This window comes from Limulus polyphemus, unplaced genomic scaffold (genome assembly GCF_000517525.1).
Source record: "Limulus polyphemus unplaced genomic scaffold, Limulus_polyphemus-2.1.2 Scaffold289, whole genome shotgun sequence".
NCBI classification, from domain to species: Eukaryota; Metazoa; Arthropoda; class Merostomata; order Xiphosura; family Limulidae; genus Limulus; species Limulus polyphemus.
This window is the reverse complement of record NW_013665899.1, coordinates 641,852-667,460: the sequence shown is the minus strand read 5'-3', so window position 1 is coordinate 667,460 and position 25,609 is coordinate 641,852. Positions and strand designations below refer to the sequence as shown.

Sequence of the window (25,609 nt, the reverse complement as noted above, 5' to 3'; positions counted from 1 at the left end):
ATAGAGAATTATCTGAATATAGAAAGTAAGACAATCAGTACTTGCAGAGAAGTATGTGAAGATAAAAATTGAGAGATTCAGGACTCTCTAGAAAGTACGTGGATAATACAAATAAGATTTTCAGGACTCAAAAACCATTTGCTGATTCACAGTAAGAGAACCAGCTTTACGAGGAACTGTGAATAAATTACAAAAATAAGGCTTGCAAAAAAACTACCTGAAAATGATCGGTAAGAAACCAAAGTTTTACAGAGAGATATTTTACAGATAAATATCTGAAGATTACACATAAAGTCCAAGTCAGTTTCAAAAGGAAGAATGTCCGAATAATACAGATAACACCCGCTGAATCATCTGAAGATCAGAAATATGTATCTATAAGAATTCATTTTTTTTTAATCCTTTTAGAATATTTCGTCCGAACTAACGGGGAATTGGTTAAGTATCACAAATATGAACATAAGTAAATTTACTCTTTAAGGCATTTTATCGTTTTCATAAGTACTGATAGTCCAATCATGGTAAGCGTATACAGAAACTGGTAGATTAGATTTGAACAATAAGAACTTACACGTGTATTCACCATGTATCTGTGTTGAGGTAAATTATCTTTCTTACTTACTAAACTGTTGTTACTGACACTTTATAAACTACTTTGTTGAAGAAAAAAGCTTTAAAAATGCATATTTGTGTACTTTAATGACAGATTGTGAGGAAGTAAATGCAATATAAACACATTTTCTGAAATGAAATGTTTTAAAAGGTTTTACAAACGTCTTAAAACTATATCTGGGAATTCTGGGAATCTGAAAGAAGTATCTATATCAAAAAAAGTAATTAAATATTCACCCGAAGAAAAATGCGAGGAATAGTATAATCATTCCTAGAAGTATCAAACACTGAAATTGTTTCCATTAACATTTGTTCTTGTGAAATGTAATTAGAACTATTTTAACTTGCACAGGAGAGGAAATATTTTATGGAACGTATATATATCTTATAAAAAACTAATATTTCAATTATTTCTTACTCTTGTAGTGATACATTATTCAATTAAATGTACGGCCCATTTTTTCAAGAATTTTAACTATCACACACAATTTGATGGAGTATTTACTCTGGAGATGTACTGGTAATATCGGTATCGATTTATAACATTCTGAATTTGCATTTTTATAGAAAAAGTACGCAAACATCTTCAAGTTCTATATGTAAATATGCGATTGTGAATATTTTATATATAATTAACTCTCATAATGTTTAGCTTCAATTTCACTTCAATAATGAGTGAAGTAAGTCAGCTCCTCTGGGTTCAACTCTTTTTCTGGCTTATTTTATTGAATATAATTAATGGATACTTCATTGCTTGTTATACGGAAATAAGGTTTTGTTCGAAATGGGAACATTAGCTGCTTGAAGAATACGCCAACATTCAATTAATAATAAATTATAATCAATGTTGCTATTTTCCTCCTAAGCGGCACCTTACGCGACGCATGGGAATATTAGGCAAAGTAGGATGTCCTTACAGTTCAGGCATAGACATCCCCAATTTAGGACTGCCGATCTACTGACCAGTGTTAAGTGAACTTGTGATCAGAACGCGGCCCTAGTTTAATCGAATAGAAGGGCAACGTGGTTTAGTGGCTTCACGCTTTGGACGCATAGTAGGATGTGGGCTTGAGGTTAACCCAAGTTGTGTTGTTGTATCTTTAAGCAGTACATTTAAGCCCACTTATTCCAGGCTCTCCAGCTATGTGCAGGCTATCAGCTGCAGATTAACCTGCGATGGACTAGCATCCCTTGCTTTCAAAATAGTGTTAAACTCATTTTCCATAAACATTAGCCTGTATGTATAGAAATCTTTTGCAGTAACTTTTTTTTTACCATGAATTCTCTATTGTGAGGATTTCTTTACCAAACTGTAAAATAACCATCTTCTCCTTTCCAAAATAGTAATGGATATTGTAAACAATGTTATGCCCTGTTAGTGTCAGCTACTCTTTTTAATCTGTTATCCCTTTGCCCAAGTACAATATCCCTTTTTCCATACTCCTCTCTAACCATCAATATTGCCACTTCATCAATAAACTGGAGCATTAAGCTGACACTCAGATTTTCCTGAAGTTTTTTATTTTATTTTATTTATTATTAGCATGAACAACAAGTTTAAAATATTCTGACGCAAGTTTTCTATAGCTAATTTGGAGCTTTTGATGCAGAGATTGTGCAGAGTAAAATTTCTTGCAAGACTAAAACTAAATTTGTTTCAACTCCTGGAATATTCCTTCCTCTTTGTCTAACCTCTTCTGATGCATTTCCCGTGAAATACATTTGTACAAATTTGTGCGATTCATTGAGATATAAATCAATGCTATGGTAGACTTAGCCTTGTACTTTGAATGTAGGCATGTAGCCTTGTTCATAAATTTTTGTAGCCCCCAAAGGAAGTCATTTGAAAACAGTTGTTACATCTCCTACTCTTGGTTAAACACTGTTTAGATTCTTTGTTACTTCCTTATAACAATGATTTTAGTGGGACCTCAACAGAAGGCAAGTAAACTTTACCATCAGAGCAACACATTGAAGGAATTTCATACCATTTCTTTGCCATGTACTGTTCACAAACTGTCATAATACCACCAATAACACAGAGTGTTTGAGACTCATGACTGTAATCAGCATCATAATAATGGGCTGCCAAATGTAACCATTCTCTCTCTTTCTATTCAGTTTCTCTCAAACTTCTTGCTACAACTGCCTCCCCATTCCTCCAAGTATTTCATTTCATAACTTAACAGATTCTTGTGCACGTATTTCAACTCTTGCTCCTCTTTCCTCCTGCGGTTCATTTCTCATTATTTCCACTTTTCTTGCAGCCTCTGAACTTTCTTTTTTTGAGAGATTTTTTATGTAGCTTTTCTTGGCATACATAATACTTTTCTCTTAAAGGATTAATAAATCAAATGAGAGCTTAGAGTAACTTGCATTGTATTTTATACCAAGGGAAGTGATTAGTTCTTTATAGCAGTTCTCTGCTAGGAAAGTGAACAGCATAATTAAGTATGGATCATCAGTTCATCAGTTACCGTTGTTTAAAATAAATAACGAGTAATTTTTAAATATACTATGTTCATTACAAGTACACTTTTTGAAATAGCACAACAGTAGTCCACTGCATTCTATTTCGAATGAAAGTTCTGAATGGCTAAAGTCTCTTTGATCCCTAAAACAAAGTCATTTTCGATAGTTCAATTATTTTAAACTTCGCGATTATTAACTGAATATCACTGAAATTTAAAAAAGCATGCTAAACACTCACCATCCAACCACTTCTGCACACATTGCCAAATGCCAAACTACTCCAAAACTATGGCAAAATGCCATCTACCAATCTTTATAAAACCCAAAGCATTGATACATGTAGATGACGTTCAAGCAGTTTGTCTTACTCCTTCTGTGTTTAAACACACAATATTTGCTTATTCTAATAATAGATTTAATTTAAACCTTAAAGTTTAAGATCACATGAGGTTATACTTGCTGATAAACACTGTACAATAAAGCATTGAGTCTTGTTTATTTTTCAATGCATATTTGCTCCCCAGTGGCACAGCGGTATGTCTGGGGACTTACAACGCTAGAAACCGGGTTTCGATACCCGTATACCCGTGGTGGGCAGAGCACAGATAGCCCATTGTGTAGCTTTGTGCTTAACTTCAAACAAACAAACAAGGCATATTTAGCACTGAATTGTAGTGTTATACGAAGAGTCTTTTTTTAGTACATTATACACCTCCACTTTATGGGTGGATGCGCTATGGATGTACTCTATGATCATGATTATATTTTAAACATGAACCTGAAAACACCACAGTAAAGTGAGCTGCACATTCAACCTCACATTGAAAAAGAGGGGCATATTTGATCATTAGCAAAATTAACCAAGAAAAATGGTTCTGTCAAAATAACCACATTTGATTTTGCCAAACAACTTGTAACATGTAATTTATTTCTGTATTTGCCTATAATATTGTAACACCGTCCGTTCCTTTTCTCTAAATGGTGGGAAATTCTACTGCAAAAGAAATCTTCAAAGCTCATGAAACCCCCTTTTTTGTGGGAAACCTAGTAGGAATTTTGACCTCTTTACGTTTCTTCTGGAAACCGTAGGATTCACCATGCCAAGTTTGGTGGAAATTGATCAAATAGTGTGTAAAGAGTTAGCAGACAGACAATCTCGCTTTTATATATATAACTTATATTGGGGTCCACCCCCATATTACCTTCCTCATGTCAACTTGTATCACTGTGTTAAGTTGTGCTGATTTGGTAGTTTTTCAGAAATTAGATGAGGGTCCACCCTCTCATGTCCTTCCTCATGTCATCCTGTATTACTTTGTCAAGTTTGGTACTGATTGATCCAGAAGTGTGGAAACGTATAAGGAACAGATACACGCACACACACACACACACATATAGACGTATAATCATATAGATTAGATTGTGATTCAACCCCTCTCAAGACCTCCTCATGTCATCCTGTATCGCTGTGTCAAGTTATGCTGATTTGATAGATTTTCCGAAATTAAATGAGACTCCAACCCCAATGCGAATTTTGACCCATTCATATTACTTCTGGGGACCGTAGGAGCCACCATAGCAAATTTCATGAAGACTGGTCAAATAATGTGAGAGGAGTTAGCGGACAGACAAACATACAATTTCGTTTTTATGTATGTGTATATATATCCAATCGGAACCTTCGGCTACAACTCCATAATAACCGGCATGGTTTAGTCGCAGAACATTTAAATTTTGAAAATGCCCAAGTTAAAGGGTGCTTCTTCAGCTTAGCAGGTTAACAAAGCTAAGACTAGGAAGACAGTCCAAGAAGAAAACCTCGAAATCTATCCAAAATATTGTGATGTTGCGTTAATGTGTCTCATGACAACCAATCAAACCTAATGAGGAATTTCAGCCAATTATCATTATTATTATGCGTCATCAACACCAAGCGTGGGGCGTGCGTATACACGATTCTATTTTATTACTCCACACGATCTCTATCAATCTACCCCCAAATCTAATCTAACTATTATATCCCCAAAGTAATTGGCGTGACAGATGGTCAGACAGAATTTTGACTTTTCCATGTTACTTCTGAGGATCGTAGAAGTCACCATGCCAAATTTGGTGGAGATTGTGTCAAATAATGTGCAAGGAGTTAGCGAACAGACAAACATACAACAGATTTCGGTTAGATATATATGTATAATTTGATATAGCTTACAATTGTTCCCAAACAACATATTTTTCTTTTCACAATTTTAATGTGAACATTTAAGAATGTATTTTAAAATTTCAGTGGAATTCCAATATTAATGCCACACTTATGAAACCTAACTGCCACGTTACGTACTTTCGTGAAATGTTTTTCTGTTATTTTAGAGATATATATAACTCCAATCCTTAAAGTAGTTTGAGATTTGAAACGTAAGTCTTTACATATATAAGAGGGAATAAAATTTTTATATCTTTTATATAAGAAACACTTAGGGGAGTAAGGTTTCAGTTTTGTTTCTCCTAGGTCCTGTCTGCATGACGATCATAGAACTCACAAACGTTTATGTGATATTAAAGTTTAGAAACAGCTGTAAATTATCACACAGTAGGAAGCATTATCCTTTTAAGTTGTAATATAAGTTATTTAAAAGCAAGCTTCTTTGACTTTTAGTATCGTTATTGTTGTATCCTGCATTTTAACAGCATTTACAAATGGAAAGTTTAACACCTTGATAATAATTGCTGTCTGTTAAACTATATTCTTACTTGCATGATTTAACTAATCGCAAAATCGCTAAAAAAGTATTAGCGTAAAAGCGTTTGGACTGCTTACGTGTGGAGAGAATCGAAACGTAATATATCATTGTATGTCAAGCTTTTGTTATCCTTGTACTTAACTATTCAATTTGTCTTTGGAGGCGTCGTTAGAGAATATTAAGAGTATTATCTTAAACGTCTAACCCTTGTGGCAATGGGTCACACATTTGAAAGACTGGTTCCTTTATAAGTAGAAACAGTGGTAGAGAGAGGGCGTTGTTGTAATCTTTCATTGGCGTGATATGAAAAAATATCAATCTCGTTCAGCTAAAAATAAAAACTTATACACATAAAGTATATAAATTATTTATTAAATGTTTTATTGTTCGTAAATTTAATCAATATGAAATAAACCAACATGCTCTACTATCGTGTATATTCGAATAAAGCAAGTCAACACTTTCAAAGAAAGGTTTTCCTTAGGGAAAGGCCCGGCATGGCCAGCTTATTAGAGCGCTCGACTCGCACTCTGCGGGTTCGCGGGTCGAATCCCAGTCACACCAAATATGCTCGCTCTTTCAGCCATGGGGGCGTTATAATGTGACATTCAATCCCACTATTCGTTGGTAAAACAGTAACTCAAGAGTTAGCGGTGGGTGGTGATGACTAGCTGCCTTCTCTTTAGTCTTACACTGCTAAATTAGGGACGGCTAGCGCAGATAGCCCTCGTGTAGCTTTGCACGAAATTCAAACCAAACTTTAGGGCATATTTTTACCTCACTGTAGAAAAGAATGGATCATACCTCTTGTTTATGGTAGCCACTTATGTTTCTAACTTCATGGTAGTCTGTTACGTTTCAAAGTTTCTAACTTCATTGATATTTTATATATGCATGTGTGTGTGTTCATGTGTATACATTTTTGTTAAATACTCGTTACCTTTGAAATGTTGACTTCACAATAGTTAATCCATGTCAATTTGTCGTTCTTAAATGTTAACTCGATTTTCAAACACATTTTTTTTCTGATTGGTTAATACATGCGCTTGAACAACATCTCATGACTGCGAATTCTACAGGTCAGAACAAAAATGTAACTTATAAATGAATGATACAAGATCTGTAAAAAAGGTACTTAAAGTCACAAATATATTTATATACAAGAACGTATAATGAGTATAATGTATTGGATCATCAGTTTGTGACGGATTTACTATCCTATATCTATTTTAATATCGATGTTTGTTTAAGTTAAATTTATATGTAGAAATGTACATAGCTTATACTGTTAAATCTGTATTGCGAAATTCCTTCCAAATCACTATAATGGTAGAAAATTCTCGACTTTAAGAATCAACAATATATGTGTGTGTACATAATCACTGGTGTATCGTTTATATTGTTGCGTAAGCTGAAATTTCGAGAAACTCTCCTCACATCTATAAATATACCTAACGCGACGCGCCAAAACACAGTATGCATTATTGATTTACTATAGTTGGTGTGCTATAAACTTCGGAAGCTATAACTGTTATTGTTATAACGCTTATTAATCCTGAACTTCAGATATTTGACCAGAAACGTTTATAGATTTCGAATATTACAAACCATTTAACTTCAGCATTAGTATTTTTACGAAAACATTATATAGCTTCATCAGTGGATAATATAGTGTGTGGCCGGCAAAGACCGAAGAACACAGAGCTAGCTGGCTCTCTGTTAAGTGAATTGTATCTACATCTACTCAGAATTCATTCGTTCATCGTGAACCCTCAATAAGATATCAAGGAAGTTCCAGACCAGGTAGAGGACTAAATATTGTTTGTAAGTTTGTAAAACTTTTGAACATAGATCATTATTTGTAATAACCGTTATTGTAAATTGTATTATTGTTTGTATATTAAAATGCCCACCAGTGGTACAGTGGTCTGTCTGTGGACTTACAACGCTAGAAACTGGGTTTCGAAACCCGTGGTGGGCAGAGTACAGATAGCCCATTGTGTAGCTTTGTGCTTTACTTCACAAAAACAAACAATTTATATCAAGATATATTTGTATTTTAAAAAACTGTGTGTATCAATCTTGTTGGCAAGTATTATAAATTGAATATATCTGATATTTATCTAATTTCCAAATCTAAACTATCTTTTAACTCAGTCTCAGGCTATTCCAAATTATAATACGTTACGTAATAAATTGGGGCTTGTCCGGGATAAATTGTAATACGTAATAAGTTGTATACCCTTCGGCCGTAATCCTTATAAAATTTACTAGGTTTGAAGTTTAACAGAGTTAGGTTAGTCCTAATTCCGCATATTACGCTAGCAATGCAAAGTAATATTTGCAAGTATGGCATTAATAATCATAATACGCCAAATTACTTTAAACATTACAGCCACTAATATTAGTGGAACTAACTTTAAAACCGGTATTCAGGTTAGAGCCCAAAAATGTATTTCGATAAAGGCTCGAATTGTTACACCGTAATGCCAAAACAACTCACTGCTAAATAGTGTTCGACCACAAAGATGCAGAGGGTAGAGGATTGGCTGAACTGTGTTCCTCTTGGGAAAAAAAAATAGTTAAGCTAGGTACCGCAATTAGCCATCTTACAACAGCAAGTTTTCCTCGGCTATCTTTATTGAGAGAACACGCGAAGACCACGGACAAAACGGCTTCATAGAGCTAAGGAACCAGATATTATATGGCGCAACATGTGGAGCCCCTATCGTGTTTTGTGGGAAAGTCTGGATGGGAGTATGGGTTTCAGTTCCTCATGGACTAGACACTATTGGTCGATAATTCAGATTCCATATGTCGCCAGGAGCTCAAATCTCTATTAAGAAGTAAAAAAAAAAGAATACATGAAAGTTCTGTTTGAAAATTAACCCACCAAACATGTCTTTCTCACTCATATACTGAATGTTAAAGGAAAAATGGAGTATGTAATTATTTCCAAAATACATAAAAATAGTTATTTACTCTCATGATCCTTACAACTTAATATTGCATGAAATACATAGCTTTAAACGTTCATGTATTTTCGATATTGAGCAACCAAAATAATCAAAGACTCAAGAAAAGCTCAAAAATAATAAAAACAGACGTTTGTTTTTTGTTTAATTTCGCACAAAGCTACACGAGGGCTACCTGCGCTAGCCGTCCCCAATTTAGCAGTGTAAGACTAGAGGGGAGGCAGCTAGTCATCACCACCCACCGCCAACCCTTGGGTTACTCTTTTACCAACGAATAGTGGGATTGACTTTAAAATTATAACGCCCCCACGGCTGAAAGGGCGAGCATATTTGGTGGGACGGAGATTGCGAGTCGAGCGCTCTAACCACCTGGCCATGCCGGGCCGGGGAAAAGTAACTCGTGTATTTATCTGTATAATCTGTAAGTTATGCTAACTTAGTTAAAACTATTTTTCATCCAGTTTTAGTTTTTATTCTATCGATTGGAGTCGGAAATAACGATACATTTCGCTAAAACTTTGCATCTAAATTGAATAACTTAAAATAAGACACTTACTTATATAAGTACATTGTTGTTGTTTTTTCTTTCAAGACTTGTTTTTTTTATTTTCCTATAAAACCAAAAAAGAAATGTTAGTTATATTTTTAATCCTAATATTGCGTCGGGTGTAACGACACTTGAACCGTAAGATAAGAAATGCATTCTTTGTGACATTAAATAATATTGTCTAGTTTTATAGCTTAAAAAAACGAATACTTCTGTGAATGCCTGATTTTACTTTGCCAGTTTTCTTCCTGCTGAAGTTTGAATGAAGGTATTTCCTAAGCTTTACAAAAGACCAAGTATTAGTGTATGAAAATTCCACATTATCTACTTGGCGTAGTTGATTCATGTACAAATTCTCCTTTTTCCAGATTATTCGATTGGAAAAATATCACTAAACTTCATTCAGTAATAAAAAAAAAAAGGCAATGTGTCCAGTGAGAGCTCAGATTTCACATTTTCCGGTTCTAGTTACTGTCGATGCTGAAAAACTGTTTAAAATTGATACCAAGCGACTAATAGTAGTTAAGTCGAACTGCGCCTCGCGAAGCGGAACTACCTAGCGTCTGGCTTGTTACAGATACGCTGCAGAATGTGTTTGTGTGTTTGAATCGTGATTTTTATTGAAGAAAGCAGAATAAGAGGAAAAATACTGTTCCTGTGTTTGTCGACTTTTTTCTGTGTATAAGTGCAACACTATAAGAGGAAAAATACTGTTCCTGTGTTTGTCGACTTCTTTCTGTGTATAAGTGCAACACATACAGCCACTGGGAGTTTTGAGCTTTTCTAAAAATGTCCTCATAACACGAAATTTTTCCTTTCATGCACTCAGCTGTGTATTGATTTGGGAAAATAAATGTTTACTACTAGTTTTGTGGCTGGTAAACAATAAAAATATTTACACAGCAAATCCCCCCCCCCCAGTGGCACATCGGTATGTCTGCGGAATTACGACGCTAGAAACCGGGTTTCTATACCCGTGGTGGGCAGAGCACAGATAGCCTATTGTATATAAATTACATAGGCCCGTAGACTGAAAATATATAACACGTCAAACTGGAGAGAAAGGCATTATAGTTCATTACTGTTTATAGATCATATCTTTAGACACAGAACATATCAAATCTTAAATACATTACTAACTTTTCAAAATACCACTATAAACAATCGGTAGAAATTGAACAGTAGCCATTTACAGACTTTTAAAACGAACGTTGCGTAGCTAACATTTCTCTGCAAATATCAGAATGGCCCGAGAACTGTAACTATGTATACCGCACATAAAAACTGCTTTTACTGCTGGCTGGTAAGAAGTCTCCAAAACTTGATCGGTGGCTAAAAGAATGTATTGTCGGTATTTTCAAAGAGAAATAATCTTACAGTAAAACTGTTAATAAAATAGAGAGTCAAAGGACACAACACTTCAAAGAAGGGAATCTTTCGTGTTGGCCCGGCATGGCCAGGTGGTTAGGGCTCTCCACTCGCAATCTGAGGGTCGCGGGTTCGAATCCTCGTCCCACCAAACATGCTCGCCCTTTCAGCCGTGGGGGCGTTATAATTTTACAGTCAATCCCACTATTCGTTGGTAAAAGACTACCCCAAGAGTTGGCGGTGAGTGGTGATGACTAGCTGCCTCCCCTCTAGTATCACACTGCTAAATTAGGGACGGCTAGCGCAAATAGCCCTCGTGTAGCTTTGCGCGAAATTAAGAAAAAACAAAAAAAACTTTCGTGCTCTCCTTGGAAGCTAAAATCCACATTGAAGATCATGTAGGACAAAAAAGGACTTTTAACTCATACTTGGCCTGGTGGTAGGGCGCTCGACTCGCAATTTGAGGGTCGCGAGTTCGAATCCCCGTCGCACCGATTATGCTTGCTCTTTCAGCTGTGGGTGCATTATCATGTGATGGTCAATCAACTATTCGTTGGTAAAAGAGTATCCCAAGAATTGGCGGTGGGTGGTGTTGACAAGCTGCCTTTCATCTAGTCTATCGCTGCTAAATTAGGGACAGCTAGCGCAGATAGCCTTTGAGCAGCTTTGCGCAAAATTGTAAAGAAACCAATCTATATCACGCCCCAAACAACGCCCTCATTCAACCTAAAAGAAAAACATTGCGATGAAATTGGGCATAACTCCTGGAACTTTAAACACGATTATAAACCTCCCAAATTTTCGACCACATCTTGAAATCTACAGCTAGTTTACTGGGAAAGATGGCTGAAGAAACTGGAATCATGTTAATCCTGTTTGCCTATTCCTGTTCCCTAGTCGCACAACGGTATATTTGTGGACTTACAACACTAAAAAACGGGTTTCTATATCCGTGGTTGGCAGAGCACAGAAAACTCATTGTGTAGCTTTGTGCTTAACTACAAACGAACAAACAGTGCCTATTCTGTTGTGCCTTTGTGTGCTTAAGCATGCTTTTGGAAGTCGTGAATCTAAAACATTAGTCAATTTATGGAAAGCTGCAAAATCGGAAGGTAGAGAACCTTTGCATGGATGTTCTTCGACGAAGCTTGACTTCATAGAAACATCATTATAAGGTCTTTGCTAAGAAACAAAGGAAGTTTAGTATGATCGCCGGAAAAAATACTGTTTTCAGAACTAGTATTCCGAATTTATTCGTGGTATAAACAAATTCATTTCCAAATATAACGATACAATAATCACTTTCTTTAAAGAAACCACAGGAACCAAAAAAACTGGCGATATCAGTGATTTTTTATGACGGTACCACACTTCATATACATGTACAGATGGCAAGACCTACGTGCACAGATACATTATTCAATATAATTATGGTGATATACAAGAAATGCTCAAGTTACACTTACAACTACTACATGTGTACATGGAAACCATATTTAATTCTGAAGAAGTTCACAGAGCTTTTAGATCAGGATTGTGTAAGAATCTTCATCTTCAAGAGGCTTACAGAAGTCAACCTGTTCACGTTAATCTCAGAATATCAATGTAACTGAGCAATAGGTTGTATCCCTAAATTTTGGAATGATTACTTTACCAAATACTTACCTAAGCCCATGAATGATCACTCTCCTCTTAAAGGCCACCGAATCATTGTCCTACAAAACACCATTGACAAAATTCCTATTAAATTCAACAATTGCTACTATAATCATTGAGTGAAAGCATCTTCAATATCTAAAGCTACTGTCAAGGTGTCCTTACCAACTTTAAACCCTTCATGTGTATCAATCTTCAAGATCTAAAGGTATTGTTAAGGTGTTCTGACCAACTTTAAACCCTTCACATGTATCATATATGAATTCAGCAGCATTTATCCAGATTACTCTTTCAACGCGATAATCAGTAGAGTCAAGCTTCTAATGCTTTCTCATAAAAGTTTCAGAATAGGCATCAGTATAACATATGTAAAATTGGTGGTAGTTTCACTAACAACCAGAATATGCATTGTGAAGCATGGAAGCTGCCAATCTGGCTGAAACACCATCAACACTGGTCTGCTTAAGGATGCCCAATCTCGCCAGTTCTGTCCATGTTATACTATATAGATTTAACTCGCTTGGTGTACAGCAGATGCTTTAGCAAATCTGAAATTGATAGCAAAATGCAACTATTTCTTAGCTAGATAATCAAATGGTGTAATTGTATAGGAATGGTAATCAATTTGTCAAAGCCACAGCTATATTCTGTACACTCAACAACGGAATTGCTGATGAAGGCAAACCATCATCATCCTTTGCGAGCACTGCTATCTCTCTGAACGAAATACTAAAGTACTTGTGGTTGATTTTTGGCAGACAACTCAACTTCACCAGCCATGTTAACATCATGATATGAGTACTACACAGCTATATAAGACTGAGATGATGAGGATAGCAATAATTCAATTTAAAGACTGGTCAGGGAAGTAAATTCATCCACCCCAATCTGTTATACCTCACATCCTTCAGCAGCATCGCAGAATCTTAACAGCGTTTACAAGAAACATTCTTCACTGGGACCTTGCAGTGTAAAGACCATGCATACATTCATTAACCCACTACCATTTTCAACTGCGATATTCCAGCTCTAAAACGACCTTATAGATACTAGCTAAACAAGGAATTGCCCAAAAGGCTCCTCACGGGAATGTCATGGAAAGACAGGAGTTATACAGCCACAAACCAGGTAATTTATCACAACCAGATCTCAGGTTTTCTCATGTGGAATAAACATTTAATAACATTGAGATTTCTAGAAATCAGAATAGTTAGAAAATGTTAGAGGTTGGCAGAGGATGAATCAGTAAAAGCCCAACAGCACTTATTTAAAGACTATGTTGAACAGCCACCTGTCATCATGGCCATACTTAGTTCCTACATCAAAATTAGTGAAAGAGCCAGTTGAGCATACGTCATGTCACAGAGTAATAACGTTCTACATAAGACTGATGGAGCATTCAGGCTTCCCACAAATAACACAAGGATAGAGTTAGAAGCCACAAACCAAGCTCTCCATCGGATTTCTGAAAGCAATGAAACCACAAACATGCAATGTCATCAACATAGCATTTGTGATTGACTCACAGCCAGTATTACGTAAAATTCAGAGTGGTTGGTCCTTATAGAGATGGCAAATCCAACACAACTCTCTTGGCTGTATATCGATGTCCTCTGCAATAGTAAAGTAAAAGCAACAACTATGGAAGGTTTTAATTGACATTCAAATGTAATGAGACTGTTGGAAAATAAAGTATCATATGGTGTAGCTAGGAAAAGGAAAATATGAGGGGGGGGGAGAATAGTATATAGAAGACTTTCACATGTAGCATCAGTAAAGGAACTGGTTGCGGATCCCCACATGAGAGGTCAGTATGATGTAAGTAGGAGAAACAAAAGTTGGAGAGGATCAGTAGGACAATATATAGCCAAAAGATCACTGGTAACATTATTAAAAGAACCATTTCTATCTATTGCCTCCTGTGAGGTAGTCGTTCTCCACCTGAGAGGTGATTGCTCGTCGGCGCAACCCCTGGGATTATCAGCCTAATACTAAACTTAACTCTATTTAAAAAAAACAAGTTACAAACTCATTTTGTAATTATAGTAACATTCCAAGAACTTAAGTATCATTTTTATTATATATTCAAAAATAGTACTATCATCTGATTGTTGAAATATCAGACATGTATATTACACATAAAGACATATATACAAGAATTTAAATATGTATGTTTGGAATTAAGACTTGAGACGTTTCTTATTAGAGGTTCTTGTCAAATTTAATATTTTAACATATTTTTTTTTCTGAAACAAAGTTTCTGGAGTTGATCCATTGAGATATTTGTAGCTAAAATCTAATCTCAGGAGTTAATGAGATTTGATGTTGTTTCATTTATAAAAATGTGTTTTACCTATAATACACTTATTATTATTCCATTTGCATAATGTTGTTAATGAAATATAGCTTGATACTGATTTTTTAATATATGCTTAATGTTACAGTGCAATCATGGAGTTTAATTTATTAATATATTTCTTCGTAGAATCCGTTCAAGTTAACTGATTTGTTTAAGATATTTTTAGTTAAATTCATGTTAAAAGCTCTAGCTTAAGATTTTAGTTAATGTATTTAAATTTTAGAAATCCATTAATTCTGCTTTTGTATCGATCTGCTCGAAATGTACCGGTATGTATTTCAACACCATAGTCCCCATTTGGCGAGAGCCTTCGTATTCGGTGTATTTTTATATCGTCAATTGCTTTCAAAACGTTCTACACTTACATGTTATTAATTCAGATGCTTTGTAGAATGACGTTTTATCAAGAAGTAGTGTAAATGCTAAAATGGCATATATACACGTGAAAAGCAAACTAGGTAAAAAAAATGGACACTTGTCAAATTGTAGGTTTACTTAGATATCTAATTATACTGAAAAATCTTATTTACTACAGAATAGGTTTACCTGTAGCTCTGTGTTTGGACACAACGTTCCAAACACGCAAACTTGTCATTACTTTCATTTGGACTGATTACAATACACAACTCCTCGTGCCAACCTCCCACTCAGCAAACCCTCATAATTACACACTCTTCCCTTTACGCCCATTAATATAAATCAATGTGTAGTGTGCATTAAAGACAGGCTGATTACAACCCCAATTATTTCTTGTTCGCTAAGAACTTGTACTTTGACTAGGTATGTAGATTGATAGACAGAAGCTAGGAAGAGAGATACTCACACAGAATGTAAGATAGTAAGAAAAATCGAATTTTTTTTCTAATAAAGGATATACAATTCGAACAAAAACTGAAGTTTCGGTATAGCAATTGGGTTCAAGAAGAACTTGTCTCCATCGCAAAATATATTTACTTAATTAGTATTATTACCTCAAAAGTCCCCCCCCCCCCATCCCTCGTGGTACAGCGGTAAGACTCAAGGCTTATAACGCTAAGAACCTAAGAACATAAATAGGCCATTGTGTATTTATGTGCTTGGCTACAAACAAACATCTAAAGTATATCTCTTTCGAGTATATGACTTTCACGTTATGAGCACTCTTCACATACAGCTCACACTGATGTTATTAATCTAAAGTACAACACAAGCGAAAACAGAAACGTCAGTACCTGGTAGTTTCGCCTTTTCCAAGTTTGAAAGGGTACTTGTCCCTTAGAATTATATGTATTTACGGGCGTGGAAGTATTGTGGATATTTCGGACAAAACAACTGGTTTCGGAGACGATCATATTCGTAAGACAGGGCACAATATATCTTAAGTAAACTTGTTATAAATTATTTGTATTTTTAAATAGTACTAGCATATAAACCTATACAATTCATAGTCTTAAATACAGCTTATTTGATGCAAATATTTTAGGAACTTTAGTGTTATAGATTAATAAATCATCACAATCTTGTATAAAGAATTATCATAGACAATAACATGGATTCTGAAACGGATAATGCCAAAGTTTCAAAGCTTAAAAGGTTAGCTCTAAACCTGATAAAACTGACAACACTTACCAACCAACTCTTTGTTAGTTTCATCGTTAAAACACATTTCCTTTGCCCCCCTTGTAAAACCTTTTAACATAGATCATTATTTGTAATAACCGTTATTGTAAATTGTGTTATTATTTGTATATTAAAATGCCCACCAGTGGCACAGTGGTCTGTCTGCGTACTTACAATGCTAGATAATGGGGTTTCGATACCCGTGGTGGGCAGAGCACAAATAGCCTATTGTGTAGCTTTGTGTTTAATTACAAACAAACACGTCCTTTGTTTCTGACGTTAGAAGGCAATTCAATCTGTAACTAGTTTATCCATTCTTAAGTAGAAACTTTAATATTAAATTAGAAATTCCCAGAAAAAAAAAATAATATATATATATATATATATATTGAGAGCGGAATGAACTCATAACAGCGACGCAGCTTAGTGAGCTGGCATTTTAATCAACTAAGCTACCGTATCTAGAAAGCCGCAAATCTCAGTTTTTCACTCTGTGATTGTTAGGAATAAAATCGACAGAACTCTTGAACCATCCCAGTAGGATTCTAAAACTCATGTTCCACTAGTTTTTTAGTTGACGTGAGGATTTTTAAGTGGTTTTATTCATAAAAATTTTACAAATGAAACCGCTTAAAATTGTCACTTCCAACAACAAAAGGAAATAAATGGTTTCATATGTCGATTGATATAATATAACTAAAAAAAAAAATCCTTGCGTTCTTAATAACAACTGAACTAAAGACTGAAAATTACACACCCGAGACGCAGCATATTAGATTTTTAAAGTATGTATCCAGCTAGTAAAATGATTTTTCTTCTGAAAAAGTCAATAATTAGATTGGGTTTCAAAACCAGGGTGTTCGCTATTAAAGATGTATTTAGCCCCAAAACATACTTAAACACGTTTTTTACATACAAATCACATTTAGCTCTACAAAGTTTGAAAAAAAAAACAGTTGAAAGCATAAGTATCCAAGTTATGGCAAAATACACTTTTATTGCAATAAATATCATATATTATGAATTCACTTTTCTAAATCAAGGCTCTCACGGTAAACTTTGAAAAATTGCCTTAAGCCTAATTATACCTAAGCACTGTTGGTGATCACGTGTAGATGAACTTAACATATTATTTAATATACTGTTTTTCTTTAAAATAATAGGCTTAGGCCTACGCTTTTTTTTTTTGAGTATAATTAGTTTGATCTATCTATATATTGAATTGTTCGTAAAGTGTATTAAAGCTATACGGTTTCTGATTGCCGCTTGTATTAATACTTTTTTTATATTTTCAAAACATACATATTAATATTGCATAAATGTTAAAATTAAAACTTTTTTTTCTCAGAAGAACTGAAAGTTATATAAATTTTGACATTTACGAACAAAGGGCTATATGACCTTTCCCAAATACTTTTATTCTTACTATTAACTACACATTTTATTAAAATATTTTTCTTCATTTTGTATCAAAGATGAAACTTTAACATACAAAATGAAACTGAAAAACCAATTCAAAATCTCCTGCCTTTCCTACAGAGACATCTATCTTAAGGCAAAAATTCATATCCACGTACAATAAAAATGCACTCGCCAGTTGCAAAATTTATGCATAACTATTTCTCTGGAATGTGACAAGTGCGCACGAGACGAAGTTGGAATGGCTTGCTGGAAGAAATTCCTACTGTCAAGTTTATCTTCTGTCAAAATAACAACTTTTGTGAAAGGGAATTTAATAATTCTCAAGTATTCATTATCCTCCGAACCTGTTATATTATTATTATAATCTTTTTGTGACAGTGACTTTCATACTTCTCAAGTATTCATTATCCTCCAAACCTGTTATATTATTATAATCCTTTTGTGAAAATGACTTTCATAATTCTCAAGTATTCATTATCCTCCAAACCTGTTATATTATTATAATCTTTTTGTGACAGTGACTTTCATAATTCTCAAGTATTCATTATCCTCCAAACCTGTTATATTATTATAATCCTTTTGTGAAAATGACTTTCATAATTCTCAAGTATTCATTATCCTCCAAACCTGTTATATTATTATAATCTTTTTCCGTTCTTGATCTTGAAGGCATTTTTTACAAAAACACAAGCTACGAATTTGAAATTCCACACAGTAATTCTTTCGTAATGCAATGTGTTGTTGTTACAATTTGGTCTTCTTCGTGGTTAATTTCCTGGTATGTGTTGGAGATGTTGGTGGAATTAAAATCCAACGTTATAGCCTTGAAGCATGGCTCATTCCTTAGTTTTTCACCTAAAAATTTTTCTGTTAGAATCTGCTGGCGTGTGACTTCTTTTTTTTTTGCAATTCGCTTAGTTATTTCAAATGCTTATCTTTCTGATACTTTCGAAGTAAAACAACCATTTTAGCAAAGTGCCTATAAATGAGATTGAATAAAATAAATTTGTGTCGTAAGTGAAAGAGATCAAATTGCCTTCAATTATATAAATCGATAAAGATAATAATAATAAAAATAGACATACTTAATGTAGTTATTGTAGAAGCGTTATAGACACTTTCGTGCAGTACACTCTAGTATGACTATGCTGCATGCAACGCATATTTATTTAAATCAAACCTATTCCTTCATTTTCATTTACGTTGATGAGATGGGTAAAATATGAAACGTTTATAAATTAGGGTTACAGTAAAGTATAAATAGTGGGGTCGAAGTTTAATGTTATATTCTAATTTATTGCTGTGGTGTTAAACTTCTACGTTGGCAATGCAGGAAAGCTGATTTGGCGTAAACATTTGCTGAAAATCACGTGAGCTGCTGACGAATTTTGATATAAAAGAAAGTCTTCTTGCGTAGTAGCTTGTAACTGTCCTGAAGTTTGTCTGAAATGCCATTGCTTAAAGTCTATAACTTGAAATCCATATTGGACTAACTAGGAAAATTCAAACGAAAACAGATCTGCTGTGAAGAATAAGTTTTATCATATTTGACATTATTTGGCAGATAAATAGTTTGTCAGCATATGTAATCAAAATAAGAGATTTGGTGAATCTAGTAATGACGATATACATATGTGTTCAGCAACAGTATTAAAACCAGTTTATGTTTAAAGAAAGTAACAGTGGAAGCTTCAGTTATAATTCATATATATATTCTTCTTTAAGTTAATACGTCTCTAAGGTCTTCCGAAACACAATCTTTCTTTTGTTAATTGTCTCTATAATGAAGATTTCGAAGAAATTCAAAATTGGTTTGTGAAAGTTCTTACTTAATGTACGTACGTGTAACAGACACTATAATGTCGTATTGAATCGTATGTGAAATCTTGTGAAAGTTCTTACTTAATGTACGTACGTGTAACAGATACTATAATGTCGTATTGAATCGTATGTGAAATCTTGTGAAAGTTCTTACTTAATGTACGTACGTGTAACAGATACTATAATGTCGTACTGAATCGTATGTGAAATCATGTGAAAGTTCTTATTTAATGTACGTACGTGTAATAGACACTATAATGTCGTATTGAATTGTATGTGAAATCTTGTGAAAGTTCTTACTTATTGTACGTACGTGTAACAGATAATATAATGTCGTATTGAATCGTACGTGAAATATTGTGAAAGTTCTTACTTAATGTACGTACGTGTAATAGACACTATAATGTCGTACTGAATCGTATGTGAAATCATGTGAAAGTTTTTACTTAATGTACGTACGTGTAATAGACACTATAATGTCGTACTGAATCGTATGTGAAATCATGTGAAAGTTTTTACTTAATGTACGTACGTGTAACAGATACTATAACGTCTTTTATAATACATTGTATTATTTCATGTTTGTTATCAGATTTTATTATTTTTAAAACTTTGTTGCATTTTCTTAGTTTTTCGTTTTTTGTAGAAATATCATGTTTTCATATCCTATACAACGTTCCAATAAAAATAATAATCACTTAAGACACAATTAAGTGAAATTTATTCATATAGTGAAATAATTACTCAGATTAATCACACTTTATGAAAAATATGTTCCAATTCCCATGATGTCTTTGGAATTAATCCTTCCATCGTTGATCATGTTCTTTCTGATGCTCATTATTCAAACTGTGTTCGAAACGGCCGTTTTCAATGTAAAAATTTCTGCAGAAGAAGGCAAGATTGAGTTTAGACCACATATCTTAAGAAACTTTCCCTCGACCCTCTATTGTGCATGAGAATCACCTCCCAAGACCATGTTCAAGCAGACAAAATGTACAAAAGTGTATTGAATCTGCGCCAAGGGAGTTGAAACGTGTGTAATCGAATAAGGTTTCTGTGATTACAGTTTATTTAGCCAACTATCTCAGAAAATAAGCCTTTGATTTCAGAGGATGGCTAGAAATGTGTGTAATTTTGTCTTTTGAGCCTTCGTCAGCTTTTTATCGTTGTTTATTATCTTCTCAACGGTTCGAGAAGATAAGCTCCTGGTTTAATGGTATGGCTTTTTGAGAAGGAAGAGTCTTCTTCACAACTGGAGACTCTGAGTCGGAATTGAGGGGGTTGAGGTCTGCTATCAGAACCCGTGGCTGTCCAAAACGCTCTATTGTGCTTGTTTTCCCGCTCACCAGGGGAACCTGAAGATCTCCTACTTTGAAATGTTGTCTGTTCTTTATCTCTACATCGTTAAACAATCTCGTTCTGTAAAAATATTTCTCTTAGAAAAGATTTTTTATCAACCTTCAACCATAAAACTACCTGTGGCGATGTTTAATTTGTCAAAAAGTCGGTAACTCACTATGAACCAAATGTGCTAAACGTGTCGCTCGTCGTGCGAAGTTTTAAATCTGCATCGACTTTCCACTAAATTACCGTATAGAAATCGTTCAAATAATGTTTAATTAACATTCACAATGTACTATCTCTGTTTCATATTTGTTTTCTAAACAGCGCAATATGGGAAAGTTCTGTTTATATTTCGATACTCATGATATGGGATGCAATTAAGATAGAAATGATGGAAAGAGAAACGATCTAGGTAATTTTGTTCATTCTCACTTCTCTTTCCTGTAAAAGATATTTGTCTGGATTTGGGAAAACTAGAGGACTCAAATGTAACGTGGGACCATATCTTAAAAGGAAATAATAATAATAACAAATCCGAATTAAGATGAAAATGTATAATCAAGTAAGTTAGTGGTTACTAATCAAGAAGCGACATTAATACACTTCAAATATTCCTTCTCTATGTCAGATATATTCAGCATTAAAAGTTTTTGGTTTGTTTCAAAGACCCATTTTCTTGAAAGATACTGAATTTGAGAGGTTGTAATTTGAAAGGTAAATGGTAATTACTATTAATAATCTAGATTAAAGGCTTACTGGGTATTAGTTATAATATCGGTTACACTTATAATCCATTAGATTTCATAGGGTATTAATATTTGACAGTTCTAGGAATTGTGTAATGAAGTTTAATCTTTGTCCACTTAATGTATCATTTTTAGCGCTTATTGAGCATTATAAATATATACATATATCTGTATTCCGGCAAAGATTTCAAATAGCTTCCATTTCAACATCTCGTTCAAGTTATTAATTCTATCTTTAGAGCCACAACATTATTTTAAGTTTAACCATTGAAGACAGGATATCATGCTTAAATATCATACATCGCTTGAGGAACCCACCATCAAAAAGAGGGATATTTAACACAGATGGCGCTAAAAAACAAAACAAATTATCTATTTTGTTTCGGATTTTATTTCTAAGCTTGACATTAGATATAATCTGTTATATACTGAATTTAAGTCTAAACTTCATAAATGAAAGAAAACTATCCATCTGTTACATCAAGGCGATGTGTGAGCTAATGAAGATTATAAGGACTAAACTATTTCTATTTTCACGACTCAGTCATCGTTGTAGAACAAGAATTAATTTTCAAAACAAAACTATACCAATAAATGGCTTATTAAGCTGAATAGTTCTCAATTTTTTTTTATAAAGAGCAAGTTAATTTTCTGATTTTCTCAGTCAGATGTTTCTTATAGAAATAAAGCTCGCACGTCCTATGTATAGTCAGGGAAAGTATATATATACACATATATAAATTAGTGAAAACTCTTGTTATTATAGAAGATCTTAACACTTTTTGGCCACCGTACTTTTGTTTATACTAATAATAGTTGAAGCTGTAATTTCACCCAACAGCGACTTATGCAGAGATGGGCAGACTAAGCTGCGTAGACGAGTGCGGCCCCAATCTAAAGTTCTTAATGATGATAACTTTCTTTCTTCATTCTCCGACGAAAAGTAATTAACAGTTGAAGCCAGAAGAGATTTTTACGGCTCGTGACATTTCTGAGTACCGTCTGGCTGACAAAAGTGAGGACAGAAGTTCTACACAATGCAATTATTGTGTACTGACGCGAGGAAATGTTTTGGTGAAACATAAACTAGTACTTCTAAGAAAGTCAAGCGAAAACAAAAAAACCCGTTATGGTTTTGTTTTAGTTTCAATAAATCTATCAAGACTGAGTTAATGAAACTGCCATCCTCATACTAGTAGAAATGTGTATAATTAATATACTGCTCAAAGAAAGTCTATAATATATATATATATATATAACTCTATTATCACTAAATTTAGTCCCATATTACCTAATATTCTCATCTCACCATAACCATCAGGTAGAGAACGACAGCTTTATTCTGCATAAGGTAGTATAATGAAAAAGTTTTGGAAAGGAGTTAAGTTTGTCTTTCCTTTTTTTTCACTGTAACGTTCGCCGCTTTTTGTCGATCAGGCTGCTCCAATGATTTTATAATATCAAGACAACATTTAAGTCCCTTCGCGTTGTAAAGTCTTGCTATCATGAAACCAGAATTATAGTAAGAAAACGTTTAAAGATTACTTCAGTTTTTACTAGGTTTTCACTAATATGGAAATGAATGAAATTTATATTGATACGACAATTTTGAAATAATGCTTTTCGGTTTTACGATATTTTTTGCAATAACTGAGTTATAACTCAATATAACTCGTGATTTTTTTTCACAACAGGTATTTGCTGGTGAGGTAGCGTTCAACTTTATTATTACCATACTAACAGAGTAATTTCAGAGTCTTAAAATTACAATAAAAAGGCATTAAAACGCTTTTGAAATTTTAATTATTTTAACTTTAGGTGTTTTTGTAGCATTTAACTCCAGTAAGGTGAGGAAATTGTTAACAATCATGCTCTAACAAATAGTTATGCATTGTAAACAGCCCTGTTCTAACAAATAGTAACGCATTGTTAACAACTCTGCTCTAACAAATAGCAATGCATTGATAACAACCCTGCTCTAACCCAAAATCAAATAATTCGTCATGAAAAAAAAAACATTCTACCGATATTTCGCAATTGAGATTAAGTTGTACTAATTATTAGTTACATCTGTAAGCGAATATCAAGCTGATCGACCCGTTTCATCATTTGTATTACTATTTGTTAAAGCATTGTTGTTAACAATGCATTACTATTTGCTAGAGCAAGGTTTTTAACAATGCATTACTATTTATTAGAGCAGGGTTGTTATCAGTACATTACTATTTGTTAGAGCAGGGCTGTTTAAAATGCATTACTATTTGCTTGAGTAAGGCTGCAAACAATGCATTACCATTTGCTAGAGATGGGTTGTTAACAATGCATTACTATTTGCTAGAACAGGGCTGTAAACAATGCATTACTATTTGCTAGAACGAGGTTGTTAACAGCGCATTACTATTTGTTAGAGCAAGGCTGGTTAAAATGCATTTCTATTTGCTAAAACGGGGTTGTTAACAGCGCATTACTATTTGTTAGAGCAGAGTTGTTAACAATGCATTACTATTTGCTAGAACGATGTTGTTAACAGCGCATTACTATTTGTTAGAGCAGGGCTGTTTAAAATGCATTACTATTTGCTAGAACGAGGTTGTTAACAGCGCATTACTATTTGCAAAGTTGCACTTCCTTCTTTGAAACCTCTCATACAAATTAGTTTTTTCTCGTCTATTTAATATCTTGAGTTTCTCAAAATTATCAGAGAAGAACCAGAAAATTGCAAGTAAAATATTGCTGAATTGCGTAATGACTGCCATTGCTCAGATTCATATCTAATGCGCGCGTGCAATTCTTGTCTGCGTGTAGTTAATCCTAGATTAGGACTTAGCATTCAGTCAGACATCTTCTCGCTGACATTGAATTACTTATCTTGTTTTCGGGCTGGGCGTGGCCGAGTAGTTAGTGCGCCCAGATTGTGAATCCGTGAATTCAAAGTTCGCTTCCCGTTGCCGCAAAAGTGCGCTTCGCACTTTGGGGCCATGGTTTCGCTATAGCCCCAATATTCTGTCAGATGAGTATCACAAAAGTTGGCGATGGCTACTGTTGACCTATTGCCTTCCCTCTAGTCTACCAATTCAAAATTATTGATGGCTTTGCGCAGAAATGCTTAATAAAACGTTCATTTTGACAGCAGAATAAAAAATTCGTAAACAAGATATCGCAGAATTGCGCAGTGACTGCTGTCTTTCGTCTTCATATCTAATTCACCTGTGCGTATATACAAGTATTCACCTACGTATAACTGATCTTAGATCATGACTTACCATTCATACACACATGTTGTCACTGAAATAGAATTATTTATTCTGCTGAAAGCAAAAACATTTGTTTAGATTTCTACTATTATAACGATTTTAAAACTCAGCGCCACTAATGTGCTAGATGAAACATTTTGTGAAACTTGCGTGTTACTAGTTGCCTGGATAAAACTTCACTTGATGTGTTGTGTTGCGTTTGTTGAATTTCGTGCAAAGCTACTCGAGGGCTATCTACATTAGCTATCCCTAATTTTGAAGTGATAAACTGGAGGGAAGGCAAGTTAGTCAACTCTTGGGCTACCTTTTTATCAACGAAAAGTAGGTTTGATCAGCTCATTATAACGCCCCCACGGCTGGTGTGTGTGAGTCGAGCCCCCTAACCACCAGACCATGCCAGGTCGCGTTACTTGGAAATTATCTCTAGTAGTGAGCCTAACGAAATGTTTCTCGAAAAAAGAAATGTCACTAGTAGCCTGAACAAAACATTACCCAGAAATTAAGAACCACAAATGTCACTAGTAGTAGCGTAAACAAAAATTACCTAGAAATTAAGAACCACAAATGTCACTAGTAGTAGCGTAAACAAAACATTACCTGGGAATTAAGAACCACAAATGTTACTAGTAGTAACTTGAACAAAAAATTACCTGGGAATTAAGAACCACAAATGTCACTAGTATTAGCGTAAAC

At 34.3% G+C, this 25,609-nt stretch overlaps 1 protein-coding gene across 2 annotated transcripts in view; it reads right to left on the bottom strand.

Annotated features, from left to right (window-relative positions):
* The window catches only part of LOC106457075 (prothoracicostatic peptide-like), a 59,984-nt gene that overhangs the window by 31,115 nt on the left and 3,260 nt on the right, over positions 1–25,609 (bottom strand). The window lies entirely within an intron of this gene.